At 38.8% G+C, this 13533-nt stretch overlaps 1 protein-coding gene across 2 annotated transcripts in view; it reads right to left on the bottom strand.

Moving 5' to 3' along the window:
* LOC110841283 (irregular chiasm C-roughest protein-like) overlaps positions 1-13533 on the bottom strand; it is a 302701-nt gene that overhangs the window by 279694 nt on the left and 9474 nt on the right. The gene's annotated exons all lie outside the window — the stretch shown is intronic.

Here is a 13533-nt window from a genome sequence, read left to right as displayed (position 1 = left end):
TAGCTGTCCCCTTTGTATACTGAAAACCTATCTCATCATCACCATAATCACACTCATCTGGATTTTCCACGTCTCTTTGTGTTCACCACATCAAGTTCTTGCATACGCACAAATAGCCTCAGAAGCTGGAACGCGTCTAACCCCATAAACAGTCATGTTAAATGAAACCATGAAGTCAGGAGCGTAGTAAAGCTGAATTCTATTTTGTTTTGCTGTGTTTAATTTGAAATCGGAACTGAGGATCATAATACCAGGACTGTTCAACGCTCTTCTGATATCTGCATAACTGATGTAAAATCCAGTTTACTGTAACACGTAACATGACACAAATTAATACTGTCGGAACCTAAAATGACCTCATTCCTGTTCATGATACGTTATATCACATTGTGCAATAAAATAGAACAGAACTGTCTTAAAACATATGACGAAAATATTACTATTATTACCAATAATAATTCATTTCATTTATTAGTGTGCATGACAACAGCCTAACAAAGCCAATCACAGTCAATAATAATAATAATAATGTACTAAAATCCTGCCTCAACTAACATAAGAAGATAAATCGGTTAATTGGGAAGACAAATTTCAGCCAGAAGAAATATGAAGATTTCTGTCTTCTGGGTTGTTGCGCCATGTAATGTAGAATTTCACCTACTATTCAGATGTAGTACTGCCTCCATCATCAGGGCGATGAGTTCCGATGATGGAGACAGCAAGCTCCTCTAAAACGTCGGTAAAATCTACCAGACTATACGGCGCAACAACCCAGAACATACTCGCCGCCATCAGAACCTGAAAATTCACAGTCGTAGCATTTAAATGTAAGAACAGAAATATAATAAATTTAAAAAATTGATATATTCATTTAGTAAAACGGATACACATTGTGTGAGCTAGGCTTAGATGGAAGGGTAATACAGAAGTAGATAAGAGAGTCTGAGAGTGTGTATTGGAATTGTCTATTGTAATTTACAATTTACAATTACCGTGTTCACAAGAGCCCATCGCTGGTTCAGTACTAAAGCCGGAAGAATCCAATCCATACCTTACGTCGTGTACCTGTAATATCCACGTAGTGGAGTCTGTATCTAGAACAGGCGTGTTAGTTGCACGAACCGATGTCCATGAGTGAAGTGAGTGGAAGAACGGCATTCTGACTCTGGACAGCGGAGTCAGGGAAGGGGAAAGGGGGGGGGGGAAGCTCAGGGTCCGCGTGTCAGCTGCCTAGCAAATCAATGCAAGGACGTGTTTTCTTTCTAGTTGTTGCCCTTCAAACAGGTTCACGTGCTACACCTGTCCTGCTTTTGTTCAACTTAATAATTCAAACAAGACGGCTGACACGGTGAGAGGTAGCCCTTTCATCCAAATAACCACGCTTATACGTAGAATACGGAACGCAGAGCGCGAATAGGCCCTGTAGTAGTGTTCCTGCAATTTGCTCTTTTCAGAAATAGTAGGCACTGCTCTTTAGAGAATACATAAAAGACAATGGCGATTTTGGTCTTCTGAAGTAACCCAGTGTGGATTCCAACATTTCGAAGAAACATACTGCCTCCATCTTCAAGACAAACGTAAGAAAGTCCACTCTCATGCAGATATGAAACTAGTTCTGGAACATTAATTGAGAATGCATAGCCAACGTTTCAGTTCATCTACCTTGAATTATATTTGTTTCTATCAAAATATAAGGCATTTTGTATCTTTTGAATGGATTTTAGGATTATTCGGAACCCTATGGAGCGCCTATTAAAATCGCTCTGTCCGACTACACACATGGAATAGCTCAAGAATGGCTAAACGGATTTTCAAGGTGTTCAATACTCGGGAGCTTTCTTAAAATTAGTCGACAGATGCAATTTTGGTTAGGATAGGAGGACAACAACAATCACTTATTGTTCCTGTATGAATCTGCATGAATGGCGTACCGCTGGAGGTGGGACCTTGCGCCAGTCTTCAGTCACCTAAGATAACAATTATGAGGCTATTGAAAACAAGGGGCTGAGATGGACGGGGCACGCACGGGTGAGATTGAAAATGCGTGTAAAATTTTAATCGGAAGATCTGAATGGAAGAGGGAGGCAAGCAAAAATGAAAGGATAATATTAAAATTTATCTAGCCTTTGAGGGAGTGGGTGGGTTCATCTGACTCAGAACTGAGTCCAGGAGTAGAATTGTCTGAACTAACTCGGTGCTTACCAGCTCTTCGCACCATTTACTTTGTTTCTGCGCTCTAGAAACCACGTGGTTGCTCACTTCAAGAGTAAAATTTAGTTCACCATCAGTTTCACTTCCGCTTTATAGAAACCACGTGGTTTTCGATCTAAACCTTGGTTTTATTTGCACTTTTCCCTTTGAAGCAGACTTTCCAGGCTCACGCTATTTCTATCAGGAGTCCACAAGTGGTCGAATTGGGTGTTTAAAAATTCAGTTGCCCTGATCAAAGGAACGGATACCGATGTCTGAAGGTTCTATATCATCAACAATGTTAAGATGGCTTCCACGAGAAGTTCTGAAAGGAGGATCATTGCTGCTTTTTCTTTCTCTGTAAGACGTGTCCGTTTTATATGGTCATCTGACTACTAAAGCTCTCAGTACTGTAGCAAAATGAACGAGTGGAACGCTGATTCAGTTAACCCTTTCTTCCGAGGAACGCTTCCGTAGAGGTTAACGTGGTGCGACTGTGTAAACTTTGCACAAAAACTTCTTGTGGAATGAAGTAATTATATCGACGAGGACGCCAATCAGAGGCTATTTTTATTAGTTTGTTTACTTTGCATTCCGTGACCACAGCGGATGTTATTACTGTCTGTACATAAAACAAATGTAGGCATTAGTTCTGTCTGGCACGTCTCGTTAATTTACTCAGTATAAAACTTACGTGGATTCTTGAACCTCATCCAGTCGGAAAGTTCTGTGTACGATGTGACTACTTTCTTGTAGCGTTCAGGATGTGTCCCAGGAGACGAGGATTCTATGATCCCAACCCCAGAAACCGAAATAGCTTGTTCAGGGCGCTAACGAACGAACATTGTTCCCTCACACGTGTTCTTAATGCTAGTTAGCCCGTAGCATTTAAGAACAGGCGGTAATGAAACCGTCTGTTGCACACTTTACTTTCATATGAATTACAAATCCTTGACAAGGTGTAAAAGTGGGCACAAGAACCCGGCATGCAGGAACTTCCTTATAGTTCTGGGCATAAAGTACAGAAAGAACATGAAAAGAGTAAAATGATGAATACGAGTGAAGCGTATAAGAATGAAAGAGGTAATAACATAGAATGGAATGATGGTTGTAAACTTACACTTTATTTGCCGTTAAAATAGGCAGTGAATATTGACTCGTGCTTAAGCACTTTACATTTTAGTTTCATTGTCTTATTGCACAAAAATGCTAGTTATGAGTGAGTGAGTGAGTGAGGTGCCAATTTAATTTATCTAGATATCGGAAGACTGCTGAAAAAAGACAGTGTGGCTGCTTCCGTGTCTGCACTAATTGTACCTGCACTGTCGTCCCAATTAACCTTGCAGAGAAATTGACATTTAAGATTATAGGAACAAAAAAAAAACTTGCCATGAAAAGTTCGAGACAAACTATACAACGAACGTAATGAAAATAAGGATGAAAAACTGACTTGAATTTATAAATGTAAATTTTCGGTTCGGCATTTTATCTTCACCAGGACAAAGCTCGCGGCCACGGTGAATGTCGGTGGAATTCAAGTAAATGGAAATGTTTGAAAAAAGTGATGACAGCAGGTTAGAAATAAATGAGACAGGGTAAACTATGCATAAGAGTCTCCAAGCTCTCACAAAATTATTAGTTACATTTCGAAATGTGGTAAATGAAATCAAACGAACATTATGTTATGTGACATGTAAAAAGAACATTGATTTTACAAATGTGAACGTCTGATTATATTTCCCCGTTTCTAAATTTTAAGTCTCGGACCCAAATATATTACTTAAGCCTATATCAAGAACTTACGGCAACAGTTTTAAAATGGACGTAAGTGCAAAATACCTCTTCTAACGTTGCAGACTCAGTTTAAAGCAAAGTTCTTTTTATTTTTGTATAAAATTAAAAATAACTAGTAAATGCAACCCTGTTAGGGCAATAGGTCCTGCATTAAGCATACAGTTTTTCGTAAACATATTTTCATACGTTTAGAAATGTCAACATGGTGGCTGTGCGAACCTACAAAATCTTTGTGAAACTGCAAAACCTACATATCAAATAAAGAAAGGAATAAGAGAGAGAGAAAGGCTTTCTTTGCTTACATCTTTCTGAAGAAAAGAAGGAAGACAAGTAAAAGGAATTAACGATAAGACGAATGAAGAGAGATTCCTTTCTTCCTTTTAAGAAAGACGGAAAAGGTAACAAAAATTAAACAGAACCTTCTAGGAAGAGAATATACACACAAAAATAAAGGAATACGACGAAAGAAAAGAAAGGAGAGAAGTATAACAAGAAAATAAAGAATAAAAAGGAAGTGAGATCAGCCTGTCGGTTTTGATCGAATTTACAAAGTTTTGGACCGTCAACAGCTCTATCATCTCGTGCAGCAGTTTAACTCGGCTGATCGCCCGGTAGAATTTTGCTACGTACATTCCTGACGATGGAAGCAGAGACAGTGTCCGAAACGTTGATAACTCATTTCATACCGCCCGATAAGACATTCATTGCATCTGGGTGTTTGTTCAACCAGCCAGATGGCTAAAGGAACTGCAAACCATCTTTGTAATCCACTTTCTGTTATGAATAATGGCGCAGACTTACATTTGAATTCGGGAGAAGTTCTTAAAAATGAATCTATCAAGATCTTCATTCTAAGAACCACTTGCAGCGTCGACTGTTGCACATGTAATACGGGTTTACACAACGATGAGAAAAAAAGAAAGAAAGGCCCTGCTGTTATTATTTATTACATACTACTTTCAATTGCACTTCCCCCTCACGTAATATTGTGCAATCCGAGCGGTTTCCGTTCTGGTTTCCACTTTAAAAGAATTCGCAACCTGACAGTTTCTGAACCTTTCCTTCTCTCCCTTGAATTATATACGAGTTTCCCGTCATTCACATGTTTTACCTAAACGAAGGAAGTTGCAAGCAAGTGAGTAGGAATGGATAAACATACGCGCTGATGTACAAACGTGTTAACAGTCTGATAACAAGTACGCCATTAGCCGTTAAGAAGAGATATTGCTGTTTTAAATTAATCAGCCAAGACATTTGTAATTTCAATACGTATGGAGTACGCGCATCAATCAGTACTCCGGCCTACGGTTTACAATTTGGTTATTTAAAAATTTCTGTTGTCGATTAGAAAGAATGGACTTGTGAAGTGGCCACTTGAAACGATTACACGATACTTACTTGAAGTTCGATATTGCGTGTGGTCAGAGGAGCTAATTAATGATTATCAGCTAGCTCCGTGGTCGTTACCACTTTCTTGCCGCGTCATCATTTTTGCATATTCTGATCACAGTGCACGAAGGGGATCCGCCTCCATCGGTCAAAAATTTTTAAGTATCACAGAACTAAAGACTAGAACAACAAATGTGGTTGTAACACTACGGCAAATAGAGGTTCCGTGTGTAACCACTGCCAATTCACAAAGATTAATTAACATGGCAAACACGCTTCGGCCTTGGGGCAGCATCTTTCATTTCCAACGAAGTTTTGCTAAGGCATAAACACAGAGCATCGCAAAGCCAATTACGAATGGGCTCTCTTTCAAAATTGTAGACCACAGTTATAATATTTCATATCAACTAAACTAATTCCATAAGAAAGTGCTTGAGAAGTTAATAGCCAAGAAAATTCCCACGTTCTATGCGTATTATCTATGTTAAAGATATAATTATAACAGCACAGCTGTACGAAAAATTTACTTTGAAAATGTGAGGAAAGTTATTTCCAATGCATCAAAGTTGGTAGGCCTTTTTAATTTTCTAGATAAATGGAGGCGTTTCAATTAAAACTCATATTTGGTATCGAGGTATTCTACTCATGTCAAAACAGTTGAGCATTACATGTTCCAGCATCTAACTTTAATAGGAAATTAGTAAATGGTACACTCACAGGTCTTCCTTCTTCATCTTCATATAAATTTCAAACATGATGAAGAGAAGTTAGCATTAAAACTCCCATGTGGTAAGATTACATTCACTTAAAATGTCTTGGTAATATCCCGTTATGAGCCGGGATAGCTCAGTTAGTATAGTGACTAGCTACGGGCTGAACGGCCGGGGTTCGATCCCCGACGGGGGCAGAGGATTTTTCCTCTAGCCTCTGCGTCCAGACCGGCTCTGGGGCCCACCCAGCCTCCTCTACAATGGGTACCGGGGTCCTTTCCCGGGGGTAAAGCCGGCCGGGGCGTGATGCTGACCACTCACCCCCATCTAGTGCCGAGGTCAAGGAAGAGAGGAGCTATACCTCCTCTCACCCCAAACGCCTACATGGCGTGTAGTGGGACAAACTTTACTTTACTTTAATATCCCGTTATATTATTCTGGTTTTCTTATGGCGAAGGGTTGTTTGATCCTACTGACACCAAATTTGGAGGACCACAACGTTCCAGAGGTCCTTGCTGCCTCCACCATCAATACGATGAGCGAGGGATCCAGAGTCAGGGATCATTCTGAAATAGCACTTCTAAAACGTCGGAAAACTTCTACCAGACTACACTGAGCAACAGCCATTATTTGTTTTTATGGCTTTCATTTAAAAACCTGTTTTAGAATTTCAAAAAGGCACAAAATAATGAGGTTGTTTCACAGTTGTCTAAGAAATTGAAATATGTTTCATTCGCAACTGTGAGCCTCTGAACTGGGTCCTCTGGCTCTATAGTCTAACTGTAAATTGTTGACTTCAGCAACGGTCGTCTCCTGGGAACGAGGCGACTGAGATATGGCGTCATTCTGACCTAACATGAAACAACAAAAAAAGCATTTCTAGTTCCATTCTCGGGATCATGTAGCTCTCTGGAACACAGAATTTTCGCGAGTAGCAGAGTTCCTGCTCTCTCTCTCCAGTGTATAGTCGCAGTAGGAGTGAAAATGAACAGGTGTGAGCAAAAAGAGTGTGTCTCATCAGAAAATCGGTTTTCAAAGCACTTCCAGAACAAAACTCTTGGGAAATTAGTAGACTGCCATTAACCTAGTTAGTATCGGACATGGATGTTTCTTTCACTTTCTAATTAACATGGCCTGTGTTCAGTTCTCGAAAAGTTTTATACAGCAAGTTATGCACCATGTGTTTCATTTATAGCTCTTTGCATCCGCCTCAGATCACGTCAGGATCAAACCTCAATCCATGAAATCCTTAAATACTTAAAACGTTTAGTTTGTCATTTATCTTGGCGTCTTAGGACGACAGGGGCCAGAAAGGCGTTCCTCGCTTATACGAAGGCGTAAAGAACACCTAACAGCTGTGGGCAGGGTTTCAAAGAGCAAGAAATCAGCTGACTTTCTTGCAGTTCAGTCACAGTGAAACAAAGTTGCAGGAAAATAATATTGTTCTAATTAAGGTCGGGCTTGTTTTGTAAGTTACGACTTTGTGTGGTGTGAGAAGAATTATGCACCAAATACCCAGCTAAGCCGTTCTCTCATTTCCACGCTGAATTGCAATGAACGCTAGGGAGGGCGCTGTTCGTATGTTAACACAAGGCGAAAGTTCTTCCCTTTTCTTTTTTGTGGAGACATTTCGGTGATCAATTCCAGCCAGCTTCTGTTTCAAGCTGAGAGATTGGACGGTTGATTCTTGCCTTCATTTATTGATTAACACGGAAATACGGACAGGAATGGAACTCTCTCTCTCTCTCTCTCTCTCTCTCTCTCTCTCTCTCTCTGCAGTACATACATCCCTCCTTCACGAACTCTGTCCATTACAACCTGCAGCAATAAGGTAATCGAACCACACTGTCGTCATCTTCAGGATTGGAAATGAGGGCACTATTTTCCTCCGAAACGATAGTATCTACCTACAAATCCACATGGCGTTACGACTCAAAAGTCCAAATCGGGAAGCAGTTTTTTCTACTTGCTTTCCAACAACCTGGCAAAAGACAAACAGGAATGAAATTTCTCGAAATGTTCCCCCTCATCAACTGGACGAAATATTTTTGAAATGAAACCTATGACCAGATTTAGGTATTTTTCAACCCGTATGAATGTCTGTTATTACAAAAAAATAATAATTGTCAAGAAGAGGAAATGAATTACGTTATATGTATTAAAGCTACAGATTTCAGTGCAAGATGTCACAACTTTATTCTACCAGAAAGAATATTCACATAAAAATAATTCAATTGTTCCATTTCAAAAGTCAGTTTGCTCTTCTTATACAAAGAACAAACACATTATATGCCTGAAAACCTTTAACAAATCTGGTATTTACATGGGTTTACATATGGCACTGCTCACAGACCTCACTTAAGAATGGCTTTCTAAATGTTTAAAGGCGAAGTCGTATTAGAGCGGGGAGATTACTATGAACACGATACAGAATGTGATGTGTTCAAAACGAAACAAACCTGTTATGACTATCCGATTAAATCCTATTTTATTGTTATTGTTGCGATGTTAAACTGTCTCGGATCTCAGCGAAATTTCTCGTTCGACCCGCTATAGATTGAAGAATTCCGTGAATGAGATTTGGGAGTTCTTTTTAGAATTCATCAGTTGGGTAAAGTGTGAAGTATACAGTTTCTAGAGTAAAACGGGGAAAGAAGATCTTCGTAAATGTTTTACCACCACAAAACATATACTGAGAGACTGTATCACGAAATTGGAATTGGTTCGTGGTATAATAATGAAAGTCTGGGCTCGAAGGTGGTACCACAAGATCAGTGTGAGAGTTGTGCATTTAATCGAGTATCAGTGCTTAGGCAGACATTTTTGATCTTCTTGTATGAGGCTTTGTGTGTGAGAGTGGGTACGTGGCTTTCCGTACGGAAATAACGATGCTGAGGAACACCTGTAGCCTGGTTTTATTTTTCCATACTTCGATTAATGCAGCCGAGAAAACTATTGCGCTATAAAATACATAATCATAGACTAATAATTAAGTACTTGCAAAATCCGATAGTTCAACACTGCTAGTATAGAAGCCCGCCACTGAACACAATCTTGAACAAATTCTGTCCATATCCTACTCTAAAAACCTGTCTCTATAAGGTCGCCCTATCTCTTCCAGGTGGGTATTTTCCCACCAATTCTTTATGTAATAGTTAAAATATTAAAGATATAATAGGCCCGTGAATACATGCACAATAATTGTCACAGTTTTGAAGATAAAAATACGAAAGCAAATACAGACAGAAAAGTGGCTCAGAAGTCATTTATGAAACTTCTGATCTCATGAAAGGCGGGGTGTTTCTTCGACTAGCTTAAATACTGCGTGAGATTTTAGGTTCTTTCACTGGCGAATACGAAGATAGCTGCCTTCTGGAATGTTGCGCCGTGTAGTCTCGTAGAATTTTACCGACGTTTCAGAGGTCTTTGCTGCTGCCATTATCAGAGCATTGGGTAGTCTTATTTAGCTCTACGATTATCTGCTTCTCAAGAATCGATTTGTTCTCATAAGTTTTTATAACAACTTATAATAATCGAAGGCTTTAAAAATATGGAATTCGTATTAACTCCACAGTAAATGAACTTCACGACAAGTTCTGGACTGTAACAGGCATGGGTATTGAATCTGGTATAGTCAGTCTAAATATTTTTTACAAATGTTTCGAACATTTTCACCATTGCAAAAATTTGATAGTGTGAAGGTTCACTTGACAAATTTGGTAGTTCCTGTGAGACACCAATAAACATCTATTATTGGTTATGTATAGAAACAAATATTAACAATTTCTCGGCAGAGAAGCCTGCAATTATCTCGTTCTGATTTTGATCCACATAATTAATTTATTATAACCGTAGGGTAAATAATGTTCGTTTTAGTTATAATTAACTAATTAGTTTATTGCTTCATTAAACAATTTTTATTCTCTGTTGCACATTTATAAATAAACTAATACACATGTACTGAACAAAGTACGCGAACGATTACATCGCAGTACGTAATCACGAAATTATTATTATTATTATTATTACGGTCTGTTTTTATGATGGTAGATTTTAATATGTTGTTCACACTTCAACTTGCCTGCTTCAGTATCTGCATTTTGCAAAGATTTTTATTTCATTCACTCCCCCACTTTCTGCAAGGAAACAGTCTACACACATGTGATTGTGTCAATCCGCAGAAGGTGTGTCATTTGTTGTTATTTAATTCGTTTTCAGGTTAAGAATTTGTACTTCACTGCATATTTCATTATTATATACACAGCCATAAAATTTCCGGAAGCACGTCTTCAAAATTCCTTCCTTGTAAGATATAAAAATTACAGCATACTTTAGCTGTAACGGTCTGCCAGTTAACAAAATATGCATTTACGAATAATGACTTCATTTCGTAATTTCGGTTTTAAACAACATGCATAGAAGTGCGTTTAAGCTACTAATATATTGATTTAGTTTTATGTGGGACGTTTTAAATAAAAGTAATATATATATATATATATATATATATATATTAAAACCGTCCATTTTCCTAACAGTGGTGTTCTTAGTTTCATCAGCAAAGACTGCTTTAAAAATAAATATCGTAGAAAATTTGAATCACACTGAGTGAGTTCTTGTCACTATGGCGAGTAATCGAGTTGCAAAAGGTTGTGAGGGGTTGGGCGTAGGAGCAAACCTGTTGACGAAACGTTACTCAGGGTCTTGGACTTGTTTTTGATTGGAACACCTGAAAGAAATAAAGAAAGAAAGAAAGAAACCACTTGGAAGAACTAGGCATAGATGGAAGATTAATATTGGAATTGATCATAAAGAAATAAGGTGGGTGTAGACTGGATTAAGCTGGCTCAGGATACGGAACTTTAACTTGATTTATTATTTTTCTGTTACATTGTCTTAGGGAAATAAGGTGGGAGAGTGTGGATTGGATTCATCGGGCACAAGTTAGGGGCCGGTGGCCAGCTCTAGTTGATCACGGCATTAAACCTTCGGATTCAATGAAATGCGGGGAATTTCTTGAATAGCCAAGCGACTGTTAGCTTCTGAAGAAGAACTTTTGAGAGTGTAATAACCAATTTGCATAAAGTTTGTGATCCTTATATTTATTATACGCCACACTAAGCTTAGTAGATTCCAGCTACGACACTAATTTCGTTTCCTTGCTGCTCCAGTGGCAACGCCTCTCATTCAAGAGGCAAATAAATTACGAAGACGGTCTTTCAAAGTCCCTTACTCACTGTTCATATCTTTAGAACATCACTGCCACGAGATACCCTCAGTAGCCTAATCGTCTTTGTACCTGCTACAAACAACAGGTAGATTTCCATCATAACCATCATAACGTGTGTGCGTTCCGTTGCAAAACACGAATATGACAATAAAGTTGCAAGATTCGGTAACGCGTGTAGTTTGTAGCCTGCTGTTCCAAATAAATCAGTCAGACGCTGTTGTGTGTGCCCATTTTAACACTGAAATAAATAGCTCAAAATGAGCAATATCTTGCCGTCCAATACAAATCATGTTTAACACAGCAGTCTTACTGATTAATGATTAATAAAGATATAAACGAATTATCTTCCACCACCTGTGGTAATTCGAGAGATATGTGAAACGAAGACGGAGTTAAAATAATTCCAAATTAATCTCTCAGATTTTAGAGGCACTAGACAATAATATAAAAAAAAACTCTTATGGGGTGTGTTTCATACGGACTCATGTTTTATTGTTTCTACATTATTCAGGTTCCGTGTCAGTTGGTACAGCGGTGAGATTATCTGTATTCGGTTCGAATCTCGACTTGGTTACCTGCTATCCTGACTGAAGTTTTGCGTGGACAATCCTTGTAATTGAAATAGCGTCGTCAAATAAACTATGAGTTCGTCAGATATGTACGTTTAAGAAAATGATCGTTGTAGAAAGGAATGGGTTTTCTCCAGTTTACATAAATAGGTCCAATTGTGAAGAGAAAGCCCCGTTTGTCTAATTGCCTAGTGTGTGGACATAAAGCTAGCACGTCCCTGGTTTCCGAGAAAGCAATACGAAGGTACAGGTGAAATGAGCTCTTCCACTTCCCTATGATTGTCCCCCCACCCCCACCCCGCCTACCGGCCATAGCAAATATTGAAGTTGTTTCCCCTGCAAATACCTTCATAGTCAACCCACCTTGCAAGGCAGGCACACAAGCGATTTGCTGTATCCTCCCTTCCCCTCTTTATAACAGAATCATTTCTGTGTCTCTGGACAGGTTAATTACTTGCTCTCATTCTCGGAGAAGAATTCCTTTTGAAAAAAAAGACGAGTAGAAGCGCCACAAAAGAATTTCATACGCTTTAAAAGTGAATTTGTGGAATGGAAATATATAAGAAATAGAATTTCCGATTCTTGTAAACTGTGTTCGCCGTTACAGCGTACACTAAATTCAGTTCTTTTAATTATTTTCATGTTCTTTTTTTTTTAATTTCTTCTGCTATAAACGTTGTGATATAACCTGAATGTGAACTTCAGAGCTAGTTCGATCACGTTTGCTTACCGTCACGTGGAACCAGGAATGTTTCAATCTTCTACTCGGGTGATAGCCAGTTCGAACTTCGGACGGGTCAACTGTTATCCTTACGATTTACGTATTTTCCCTCAATCCTTCCAAGCAGGTGCCACGAGGAAAGTTGTTTTTTATTCATACTAGAAGCCCCAGTGATAATACAACACGTGTGTTCTAGAAATGACAAAAGCAGATCAGACCTCACCTGCTGCTGCAGATCGTATATGTGGATTTGCAATTAATTTATCGGCCACAACTGTCAATAATATCGATCCTCGCCAAGTGATTAATTCCCGTACATGATGTTCTAAGCACGTACATCATGCAGCGATACCATACGCACGATCCGAAGTTGCGTACAAATTGAGTGCGTTTTGAGATGGCTTGTCTGTCTTCTGCATCGCACCTGGAGGCCCGCTTTCTGATCCTACTCCAAGACATAATATGGCAGTGAACCTTCCTAAATATCCCAAGCTAATTTGGATAAGCAAAACATAACATAATCTGATTTTTTCACTTACAGTGACCAATAACCGAGCTAGTTTGGTACATAGTGTTCCGATTTGCAGCAATGAATCTTGGGTAGAAACACGCATGTCCTGATACTTTACGTGGATTTTCTAAGATCCACTAATTAAGTGCTAGAAGAATATCAATTGACCTTGATGTGTATAAACTCACTGCGCTATTAAACTTGTTTCGTTCGTGAAGCATAGGCCTCTCTTATTTATTTTGCTCTGCGTTTAAATACTACGCATCTGCGTATTGGGTCATAGAGAGTAATTAAACTAATTAATTAATTAATTCACAACATTGAGACTGTCGATATTACGTTATGGATGATTTTGTGAATTTCGAAATAGGCCGATTAAGAAACATCATACTCAAAGATGGTCTCGTGTACGAACTCTGGGT

This window comes from Zootermopsis nevadensis, unplaced genomic scaffold (assembly GCF_977971745.1).
Source record: "Zootermopsis nevadensis isolate Lab colony 2312 unplaced genomic scaffold, Znev_1.0 Znev_ptg000021l, whole genome shotgun sequence".
NCBI classification, from domain to species: Eukaryota; Metazoa; Arthropoda; class Insecta; order Blattodea; family Termopsidae; genus Zootermopsis; species Zootermopsis nevadensis.
This window is presented reverse-complemented; position numbering and strand designations above follow the sequence as displayed.